This window comes from Marmota marmota, unplaced genomic scaffold (genome assembly GCF_001458135.2).
Source record: "Marmota marmota marmota unplaced genomic scaffold, marMar, whole genome shotgun sequence".
NCBI lineage: Eukaryota > Metazoa > Chordata > Mammalia > Rodentia > Sciuridae > Marmota > Marmota marmota.
Window position 1 is genome coordinate 17,698,558 of NW_026000229.1, and position 10,987 is coordinate 17,709,544.

At 42.5% G+C, this 10,987-nt stretch overlaps 1 pseudogene; it reads right to left on the reverse strand.

The window, feature by feature from the left end:
- Positions 1-7,386: 7,386 nt before the first annotated feature.
- Positions 7,387-9,595, reverse strand: LOC107138040 (annotated as a pseudogene).
- Between the last annotated feature and the right edge of the window lie 1,392 nt (positions 9,596-10,987).

Sequence of the window (10,987 nt, forward strand, 5' to 3'; positions counted from 1 at the left end):
ACACTATGGAAACACTATGGATCTTGATAGAGATGAAGTTGTATCTATAACATCGTGATTGTTTTAAATGCCACTGAATTTCATACTTTAGAATGGTTAATCCTATGTTGTGAATTTCACTTCAATTAAAAAAAACAAAACCACTCCAAGAGTGTCATGACGATTAAGTGACAACCCTGGTGGGCTGGTTCCCATTGCAACTCTCACACAGGCATATTTGAAACTAGCCTTATTCCCTTCCTTGCACTGGCCCCTCTAGGCCTGGATCCCTCCACAGACTTAGAGCCAACAACTTATTTGGACCCCCTGAATGTTTTCCACACTTGTAGTTGTATCAGTTATTAAAATCTCAGTCACTGTGTGGTTCATAATGTCAATGTCCTCTCTCCTGACACTCCTGCTGCTCTTCCACGGAGTGGGCCTGTGCTTGGCCATAAGGGGTGCTTACAAGCAGGGTGTGAGACAAATGTTGTTGACGGCTGTGAGAAGCTGTGTTTCCTGGGGCTTCTCCTGCCTGTGTCATCACCATTTGGCCCCTGGCCATGGCCTCATCCTGGTGCTGATGCAGGGAGGGAAGGCCATGTGTCCCCATCTGTTTGTCAGGGGCCCACTAAAGAGGCAATTTCCATGCAGGTGCTGTACAAGGTCCTCAGGCAGCAGTCAGCCTGGACCCCCCAATATGGAGGACCCCTGAGGGGCAGCCACATCTGTGTTAGGATTGGGGAGTGGAAGGAGTGAATGGGCTCTCGTCCCTCCTTTCAGAGCTGCTCTTGGCGCTAGCTCAACCAAGTGACCACATAGGAAGCCTGAAGTCTCTCACCTCCTGTCCCCACCACTCAGCTAATGTCTATGCTTCCTTTTGTAGGTCCTCCCTGCTCTTAGTTCCCTAGCTGCTTAGAGGGAAAGTCATTGTGCTGAATTCCAATGTGGACTGGAACTTGCTTTCTCACTCACCACTAGTTAAGAGACGTATTTAAATTTACTCCCCATCTGGCTTTATGCTTGATTCTTGATCGATTCCAGACCAACATTTTCTTTCCCTGACTCAATGAGGACAGATGACATCTGTGGTTTACCGCTCCTCCCTCAGTTGTCCCTGGTTTCTTATGTTCATTACATGACGGACTCTAGGAAAATAGTCATTGAGAAAAATAGATGGTGAAGAGAAGAGAGAGAGCAAAAAGAGATCATCTTCACCCTCAGGCTAGCTCTTGTCAGTGGAGAACACATCCACCAGCCCCTGAGACACTTACTTGCCAGCACTTCAGACATGCTGGCTCTTCTGGAGGGAGCTGTCATGGGAAGTCTGATGTGACAAAGTTGGTGCTCTGCATAAAGGAGTGGAAAAGGCTGAGAGATGAGTCTCAAGCCCCCTGGCCTCCTCCCAGCTAAAGCTGTGTCTGCACCAAAATCACACTGCAGGAAATGGTCATGTCCTCTCTACCTGCAGGGACCTCCCCTGACTCTTTTCTGCATGAAGAGCAGGATCCTACCTGTGTCTCCAGGAAGCTTTTCCCACCTCTCTATGGATCTTATATATTGTGCCCAGGGTCCAGGAGATGTCTGATGCAGAAGGGCAGAGTGCTTCCTCTCTGTCCTGCAATAATGTCCCTGTGAGGGTCACCGTGTATTGCATGTAAATAAGCTATAAAGTAAAAAATAACATTAAAAATAACACTTATCTGGCTGTGTTTCATTAGTTGCTTTCACCTGTACCTGAGCTATGAGTTCTTCAAAGACAATGATGCTTTACTAAACATACAAACAAACAAAAAGAAGTATCAACACCTATCACACAATGCTGGACACAAAGTAGGCACTTGACAGACATGGAAGACAGGGGAGCTGCCTTTCCACAGGCAAATCCTGAGTGGGAAGGTGACACCTGGCTCTTTAGAGCAGCTTTGCCTGAGTTGAAGCCCCTGCTATAGATTCCTATGGTCTTGCTTGTCTTGGCCTACTCCTAATAACTCTTACTACCAACTCTACAGATCCCTGGAACCTCCCACTCTCAGCCAGCACTTGACCATGATCTCTTTCCTCAGTTTCTCCTGCCACCAGCCACCAGCTTCTCCAGCTGGACCTTTCATGGCTTCCCCAGCACTGACCACTGTATGACTGCCTTGGGTTTTCTTATTAAGCCACGCTGTGGGCCTAATGTTTGTCTCAAAACTCAATAAATGGATGCATGGATATTAGATTTACAGAGAACATCAGCTCTGTGAACTGATGGGCCTGGGATAGGGGAAAGAACACAGGCAGACCTGCTTCTAATCCTAGCTCAGCCACTAACTAGCTGTATGACCATGACTAGTTACTGACCTTTGAAACTCAGTTCTCTCATCACTAAAACAACAACCATGGGTTACCGTGAAGAGTCAATAACATGACCCATATTAAACTTCATGACCATGTGTCTGACACATGGCACATTCTCGAAAATTGTTTTTCTTTCCCTTCCTCTTTTCTGCAAAGATCTCTGCTGAATCTAAATTTCCAACAGCCTTTGAAACCCATGCTCCCTTATTAAATTATAACTTAGGAAGGTCACTGCGCTGCAAGAAAGTTTATCTTTTGAAGATGAATAAGGATCCCAGATGACAGGGACAACCATTGTGCCCCACATTACCCTGGAAAAGATTTCTCATTCCCAGTTCAAATTCCAACAGATAAGGAAAGGGCATCAAAGACCATCAAAGTTTACAAATCGCACTTGACAAAATGAAAACAATCTATAGGGAAGTCCTGAGTGAGTGAAAACCTAGGGAGGCCTGGAAATGACCCTAGGGCTACGAGGGACAATGGCCTTAGAATAGAGTAGTCTGCAAACAACTGGGAGCAAATGGCTCAGCCAGGCTCTACCTGGGCTCTCTGATGCAGACTCCCTCAAGAACAGAAGGGAGGCATGGAGGGCAGCATGTGCCTTGGCCTTCTTCAGAGAGGTGAAATGAATTGATTTTGGAGATGCCAAACTGAGTACAAAGAGCAGGGGAAGCAGTAGCGTCACCTTGCTATTAACAGAGCTGTGGTTCTAAGTGAGGTCTCAGGACCAGCAGCAGCAGCAGCAGCAACAGAAAATCTGGGTTGTTAGAAATGCAGATTAATAGATACCACCTTAATTAATAAGACTTTATGAATAAGAAACTCTGGGATTGCTGAGCAAATTGTATTTTAATAAGTCTACTGGGAGTTTTGATGCATCCTAAAAACTGAGATCCACTGAGGTGGTGGATACTTTTGTACATTGTCCTCCCCATTATGACATGGTGGGAGGTGGCATGACACTGGAATGGACACAAATTTTATAGACAAGATTTGAATTCAAATGTTTTTTCTGCTCCTAAGTGGCAGTGGCACCTTGAATAAACCCATCAATCTCTCAGAAAATTGATTTCCTTGAACACAAGAAATCTACCTCTTGGGGTTGTGTTTAGGTTTGGAAAGAATGGAAAGGAGGCATTTTTCAGAGCGGCAAACACACCACAGGTACGCATCTCATTATCATCCTCATCACCTCCATGATTATGAAGAAGTCAAGTGAGAACTGTAGGTGCATTTATGGAAAATCATCAGGCCTCTGAATGCTATTTGGTGCCATGGCTACATCCTCATTAAGCTAGGAAGATGTGGGGATAACATTCCCTTTCCAAATTTGATAAGAAACCAATTCCCATCTACTTTGGATATCATAATTATAAGCATCATGTGTTCCCTCTCTTCCCCCTTTCCCTTTTCCTTTCACATAAGTCTCTTAAGCACACATTAGCCCAGGGTAAATATTTGTTGAGTGCCAAATGAATGGATTACCTCAATTTGCCTTAATATGCCCTACTATTGTGCAATACAAAGAGCCAAAGAGGCCTTAAGCCTCCTGTGGTGAAATCACAGTAGCATGGCCATAGCACACACCCAAGGGCTGGCAGGAAATCTTGGGAAATCAGGCACAGTGGGGACTGAAAGAGACCAAGTTGACTAGGACAGGTAAAATAAAGGTGATTTTCCAAATTTACATTGTAGTGGCTAGTAGTACCTCCATCCCTGGCATTCCATGTGTTCCCTTCTGCCCTGTTTTCTAGATCAGCCTGGGGTTTGTCCTTGCTAATCAGCCCGTTGTCCTATGTCCTCTGCAACACAGAGCAAACTGGAATCAGAACACCAAAACTGGCCTGCCATTTTGCCTCTGGGAGGTATAATTGTAACTATTGCTCTTCTAGTCAAAGGGCATTAATAAGGGAGCATGCGTTTCAAAGGCATCTAAAGAAATTTAGATTCAGCAGAGATCTTTCTGGCCAAAGGGCATTAATTCATTCAAGCCTTTAGCTGCTGCTTCTCCCTCCAGTTGCCAAAGTAGTCACCCTGTGGGCTCCCTGACTCCTATCTGACTTTTCTCCATTCATCTTCAGCCTACATCTCATCACATCAAGTCCCACTGCCTTGGCAGAGCATTCAAGGTCCTTTGCTATTGGGCTCAGCTTATATGTTCATCTTTATTGCTCAGAGCCAGTGTTTCAGTCAAGGCTGCTCCTTGCCTGCTAGTAGGCTTCTTTTCATTCTTCCTGGCCACTGCCCAAAAGGCTTTTCCTTCTATTGACTGCCTGGAAGACTGTGACACTTCTTTTTAGAAACTGCCCAAATTCAGTGGGCTCACCACCACCTGGTAGCTTCTTGAAGTCTTCATGGAGCCTGAAATTAATTCCCCTTTTCTCCTTTTTCTCCACCTACAACTTCCTAGTCTCCTTCCAGAATTGGATCTACTATCTCTTTTAAGCTTTCTAAAATATAATTTTAAACATAATTTCAGACTTAAACTTGTACTTGCAAAATAGTACAACAAATTCTAATATAGTTTTTACCCAGATTCTCTAAATTCTTTAGCCACATTTGCCTTAACCTTCTATTTTTCTATATATCTAGAGATATAATCTTACTTTTTTCTGAATGGCTTGTGTACAGATATTATTTCCCTTTACTCCTTCAGTATATTTGTTTTCTAAAACCAAGGATATTTTCATATGTAATTACAGATAAGTATCAAAATTAGGAAGTTAACTTCGATACCAACTATTATCTAATCTATATATCTTATCAAATTTCACAAACTGTCCCAAAAAAATTCTTTATAGAGAAAGAAAGGCTTAGGTCATGCATGCATCATATTAAGTCATCATGTGCCTTTCATAGCCTTCAATATAAAATAGTTCTGTAGTCTTTTTGTTTTCCTGACAGTTGAAATTTCTGAAACATCTATGCTGATATTTTATAGGAAACACCTCATTTTGTGTTTGATGTTTCCTTACGATGAGTTCATAATTTGGCAGGAGTATCCCAGGTTGTCTTGGTGTGTTATAGTATGAGATATAAGATGTTGATTTATTCTTCTTTTTTTGATGTTAACATTGGTCACTAGGTGGGTTTGTTGACATGTCTGACTCCTCCCCTGGCCCAAGAGGCCCTTCTCAACATCAACAAGGACATACTGAAATCTTGGTACCTGAGTATTTAGGGACACAAGTAGGTAAAGGACAAACACCTGAACCCCTGCCATGTAACTGGTTTTGTGGTTGCTTCTCATTTGAGACTCATAGCAACCCTATAATTTAGAGGTTGCCATGCTCATTTTACAGGTGTGTTCAGTTAAGATGAGCAATTTGCCTAAAGGCACTTAACTGATAAGTAGAAGAGCCGGATTCAAATCCAGGTCTGACTGCTACTTCTCATAACAACAATACCCTGGAGCCAATAGATCTAGTCAACAACATTTGACTGTTTAAAAAATAAAACACACAGAGAAAAAGTTAATACCAAGATCACCAAAAAATTTAACACCCTCCTCTATCAGTGAAGTTGCTTTTTATTCATTTATCCCTTCAATAAATATTTAGTACTATGTATCAGATAGTGTTATATAGAATATGGATATAATGGTGAACAGCTTACTTGCTAGCAGGACTCTGCAAGTCCCAGAAAATCCAACTAGAGTGGGTTAAACGATAAGAAAGCTAGTGGGAATGCAACTAAAATGGTTGGTTAACTTAGCAGCCCACAGAAATCGTGGCTAAGGTTGTATTCACTGAGATTCTCTCAGCTTTCCTTTAGGGGCTGCGAGATGTTTGTAAGTTTTAAGCAAGACAATGTCAAAGGAAACAAAGGGAACATTCCCATCATTGTCCCTTTATATGAGCAAAGAAAACCCTTCTAGTTGACTTCCTTTCTACCTCACAGAACTACATCCCCACTTGGCAAGAGGAAGGGACTGTCCTGCCTGGCATAGAAAATCTGAATTTGCACCCCCACCACCCACTCAGACCACCTCTAGGCTCAAGCTTCCCCAAAACATTTGGTCATTAGAAGAGCAGGACAATGGACAAAACTGCAACTTCTTCTTTTAAGAAGAAAAGAGTCGGCTGCTGAGTAGGTAACTGACAATATTGGTTAAATTTCCTATCTACTAATTTACCAAATATTGAGATTCTGTGGCTTCTTAGAAACTCTTGTTTAGACAAATATAAGTTTTCCTCATTGCTATTCCTTACATTCATTACATTAAGTTCTGCTTATTTTATTTACTGTTAAGTCATTTAATGTTGCTCTAACATTTTATCTCTTGTCTCATTCTAAAATATGGTCTTCTTTCCATAAAATATGGTAGCCAAGTAAGGCTTTAAAAGTACTTAATAACTGGTACTAAGATGTAAACTCACCAGTGTCCCAGAGAGGGTTCTAGAGGCTGCTGGGCCAGGTATTTACCATTCACTTGCTAGATCTGGGAATGTCCTGGAGCAGCCCATTAGTAGAAGGGCAAGGAAAGTAGGGGAAGCCCAGGCCTTCCTGTGTACCAACAAGTATAGAAATACTTATTTTACTTATTTTTTAAGAGAAAAGACATATGGTTTATTTGGTAACAAGAAGTATAAATGAATTCTTAACTCCACTTCTCCTTTCTGGTGCTAACCTGAAGTCTTAATAGTCAAAGAAGAGCAACACACAACAACTCCCTTGCAGATCTTGATTTTTGCAGAATTGCAAAGATATCTGTACAACTTGCAGTAATTTTTTAAATGGATGTGCCAACTGTTGTGCTTTCCCCTATATCAATGGTTGCTTCATTCTCCTCCTCTTCTTGTCTTCAGGTTTCATGGTAGGACGCAGAAGTACTTTCTGGATGCTATGATTCCAGCCTGTGATCCAGACTCTAGTCAGTTGCACGCGGTGGGGCGGTGAGGGGGGGGGTGGGCGGCGGCAGTGTTCCAGGGTGGTGCAGAAATCTTCAAGTACGTGCATGGCTTCATCGCTGGTGTCCCTAGCGTTGGTCTGTTTTCTAAAAGTTGTTGCTGCTGCATGGACTCATTCAGCTCACGTAGGACTGCATACTTCTTTCATAACAAATCATTCAACATGCTGAGTCAGATCCTCTTTAACCAAAGGGCTCATGCTCTTTGGTGATCACAGATAAATGTATGATTGATGCAAGTCACTTCCAGGAACTCCTGACAAGCCCATCAATGACACTAACTATTGTCTGAGGTGGAGGACATTTAAGACCTTTTGCCATATAGATAACATCAAGAATTCTGTAAGTTTCTTCAGTTTCCAAGAGGTTAATTTATGGCAGCTTCATTCCAGGGCTTAATTTAAGTCTTTTACCACGCTGAATCTCTGGAAGGGTAGAGTGAAGTCAGTGTTGTAGAACTGACCCTCTGGGCCATGTAGGTGGGAGGCAACCTTTAACCACTGGTAATGTGACTCATTATTCCACTGAAACTGTCTTCTCTGTGGTTTCCAGGAGACTGTCATAGTCTGTGTAGAACTCACAGATGGTAAACTCAGGATCGTGGGTCAAAACAATTCCTTCATTCTGGAAGTGGTGTCCAATGTCATAAACCTGGTCAATGCCAAAAGCACATTATGGTAAAGTTCTGGGGGCAATTATCTTACATAAGTTCATGTCTTATTTTTTTGTGATAAGAGAGGAAAAGCTTGGTCACAGCTCCCCCCCACCCTAGGATGATGTTCATTTTATAAATTCTAATCTCTAGGAATCCCAGATCACCCAAGAAGCTTCTTACATCTGTGATGACCTTACCATTGATGATATACTTCTGCCTTATAAAATCAATCAGGATCAAGTCCAGGCGGAGGTAACATATGTAACCATGGAAAGAGCAGTATGATCTCGTAGGGAATGACACTCAGCTCACCATTTTTGATTTTCTCAGGATTCCTCTGAATTTTAATCATGTCTCCTGATATAATATTGTTATGAATAAATTCTTCTTCTGATCAATAATTCCTGGAATTCACCATGACTTGCAACTTGACCTGTCTCCTCTGCAGGTCATAGAAGATGAGCTTTCCCCCACAAGCTCTTTTGGCCTGCGTCCTCCCTGCCACCTTTAAGGCAATGTCAGCCAGGTAGCTCCCAGGCTGCAGGTAACTGCACCCTTGGATGAAGTGAGTGAGCAAGATGTCTACATGGAACTGCGTGGGTCTCAGTCTTCCCTATTCAGCTGGTGGACAGCTTGACTGCAGATCTTGTAGCATTGATTCACACCCACACCACTCTCGGTGGTGGGGCTTGTGGCAGCAGCCTCGCCAGGATTGCAGCCATCCCGGCTTAGCTATTTCTCAGTGAGATTTTTCTGATTGGCCCCTTCTCAGCCACTTTCCTCTCAGCTCTCAGGTGTCTCTTTTGTTTATTCTTGCTCAGTTTCATTTTGCAGACATCTGCTTTCACTTCGGTCCTGGGCTGCTGCTGTCTTCCTGGACAGGCTCACCCAAAAGATTGAAAGTATTCATCTTAACAACTAGTGTAACAGCACCCATATGATAGTTGGATAGTTGGTCATTGGCTGTATCTTCAGGCTGACCATTCCTAGTGTAGGTATAATGACCACAGAACCATCTCTCTAGCTTCTGTTCTGTTGGGTAAGTGGGCTGCCTCTAGTTTTAACTGCAACATTAAGTTCAGTTCTAAGCATTTTTGTGTGCACCTTTGTTTCTTTTTTGGGGGGGGGTACTGGGGAGTGAACTCAAGGGGCACTTGACCACTGAGCCACATCCCCAGCCCTATTTTGTATTTTATTTAGAGACAGGGCCTCACTGAACTCATGATCCTCCTGCCTCAGCCTCCCAAGCCACTAGGATTACAGGCATGTGCCACCTTACCTGGCTTCATTTTTATATTTCATAAACTTATATTTCCTGTTTTTATGTGTTTCCTTGGAACATATCTCTAAAGTATTTTCTAAGGTCAAAGGTTATTGTCAATTTTACCATTTAACAAGGTGATGTAAAAAGCATGTAATCATAGGTTCAGAAACACTCTTGTCCACATTTTCATAGACTACTGATGCTGGAGAGCTAGGAGGCAGCATGGTCTAGTGGAGAGAGGGTGGGCATTTAGGCATTGAGCAGGGAGAACTGTGTTCAGGTCTGAGCAGTATTACCTGGGTAAGAAGTAGGGGCTTGGCAGTCACCCAGCCTCTGTGAAGTTTCTAGCTATAAAATGGGAGAGAGGCCATTGATCATAACACCAGGCAAAGCAGGCATCAGTTACGTACGTCTGTTCCTGACTTTGGCCTGAAGCCTTGGTCATCTTTGTTACACTCTCAGCTGGCCCATTTTTGCAGAAGGTGGACTGGGTAACAGGAGTTGAACAATGAACTATTAAATTGTGTTCTGGGCTGTGCACAGTGGCATATGCCTGTAATCCCAGTGATTTGGGAGGCTGAGACAGGAGGATCATAAGTTCAAGGCCAGCCTTAGCAATTTAGCAAGGCCCAGCATAACTTAGCAATTTAGCAAGGCCCAGTCTCAAAATAAAAAATAAAATGGCTGGGAATGTGGCTCAGTGGTAAAGTACCCCGGCGTTCAAATCCTCAGTACCCTTTGCCACTCCCCCAAAAGTGTTCTACATCTTAGGAGGTGTGCATACTGCCACCTTCTGGTGTGAAGAGTTAGTGTAGAGATGATCCAGGGATCAAGCTACTTCTCATTGTGTCCCTGTGAGGATCTGCCCCAGGGTGATGCTGTAGGAGAAAGAGGGGGAGGTTCTCTCCACCCAGCCTGACAGCTTCTATCTAGATGATGTCCTCCTTCTGCTGATGAAATTCTGGAGACAGGAAGATACTGAGTTTCCAAAGCCTACTTGTAAATGATGGTGTATTTTTGGCTCTGAAGACTGTGGAGGTGTTGGCAAAGGATGTCTTTGCAAAATGAGGTGTCTTTATCAATGTTTATTAAACCCTTCAGAGAGGTTGACTGTAGTGGTAAGTTAGTCCATAGATCTTTACAGCACCTAGCATGTGCCAGATACATGCTTTGATACACATCATTGAATTATGGAGGGTTCCTGCCTCTTTCTCATTGTCTAGAGGGGATGTTTGTTGATAAGATTATCTATCTATTTATTTATTTACTTACTTACTTATTTTTGTGATACTGGGATTGAACCCAGGGGCACTCTGCCATTGAGTCACACCCTCAGAACCCCCCACTACTTTTAAATCTTTGAGACAGAGTCTTACTAAGTTGTCCAGGCTGGTCTTGAACACATAGTCTTCCTGCCTCAGCCTCCCCAGTTGCTGGGATTACAGGCATGTGCCACCATACCTGGTGAGATTAATTATTTTAAAATTGACATAGTTTCTTTTATTTATTTAATTGAAGACAAAAATTGTATCTAAACAGAACATTAAAAAATAGTTTAAAGCACAATATGTTGCCTCTCAAGTACAATAGCCATTTTTTTCTCAGTAGATTCCAGCCCTTGTACACTGGTATGAAGATTTTTACAGAGCTATAACCATAATACATATATTATCCTGAAGTTCGTTATATTTTACTTGTTATAAACATCTCTCTATGTTGCTACTTAATCTTCATAATTATCCTTATAGCTATGTATGAGGCAAATGTATGACTGAATCAAAATCTTTGTAGCAATTCTCTTAAGTTTAGTTTTTTTCTATAATAGACACTGCTTATA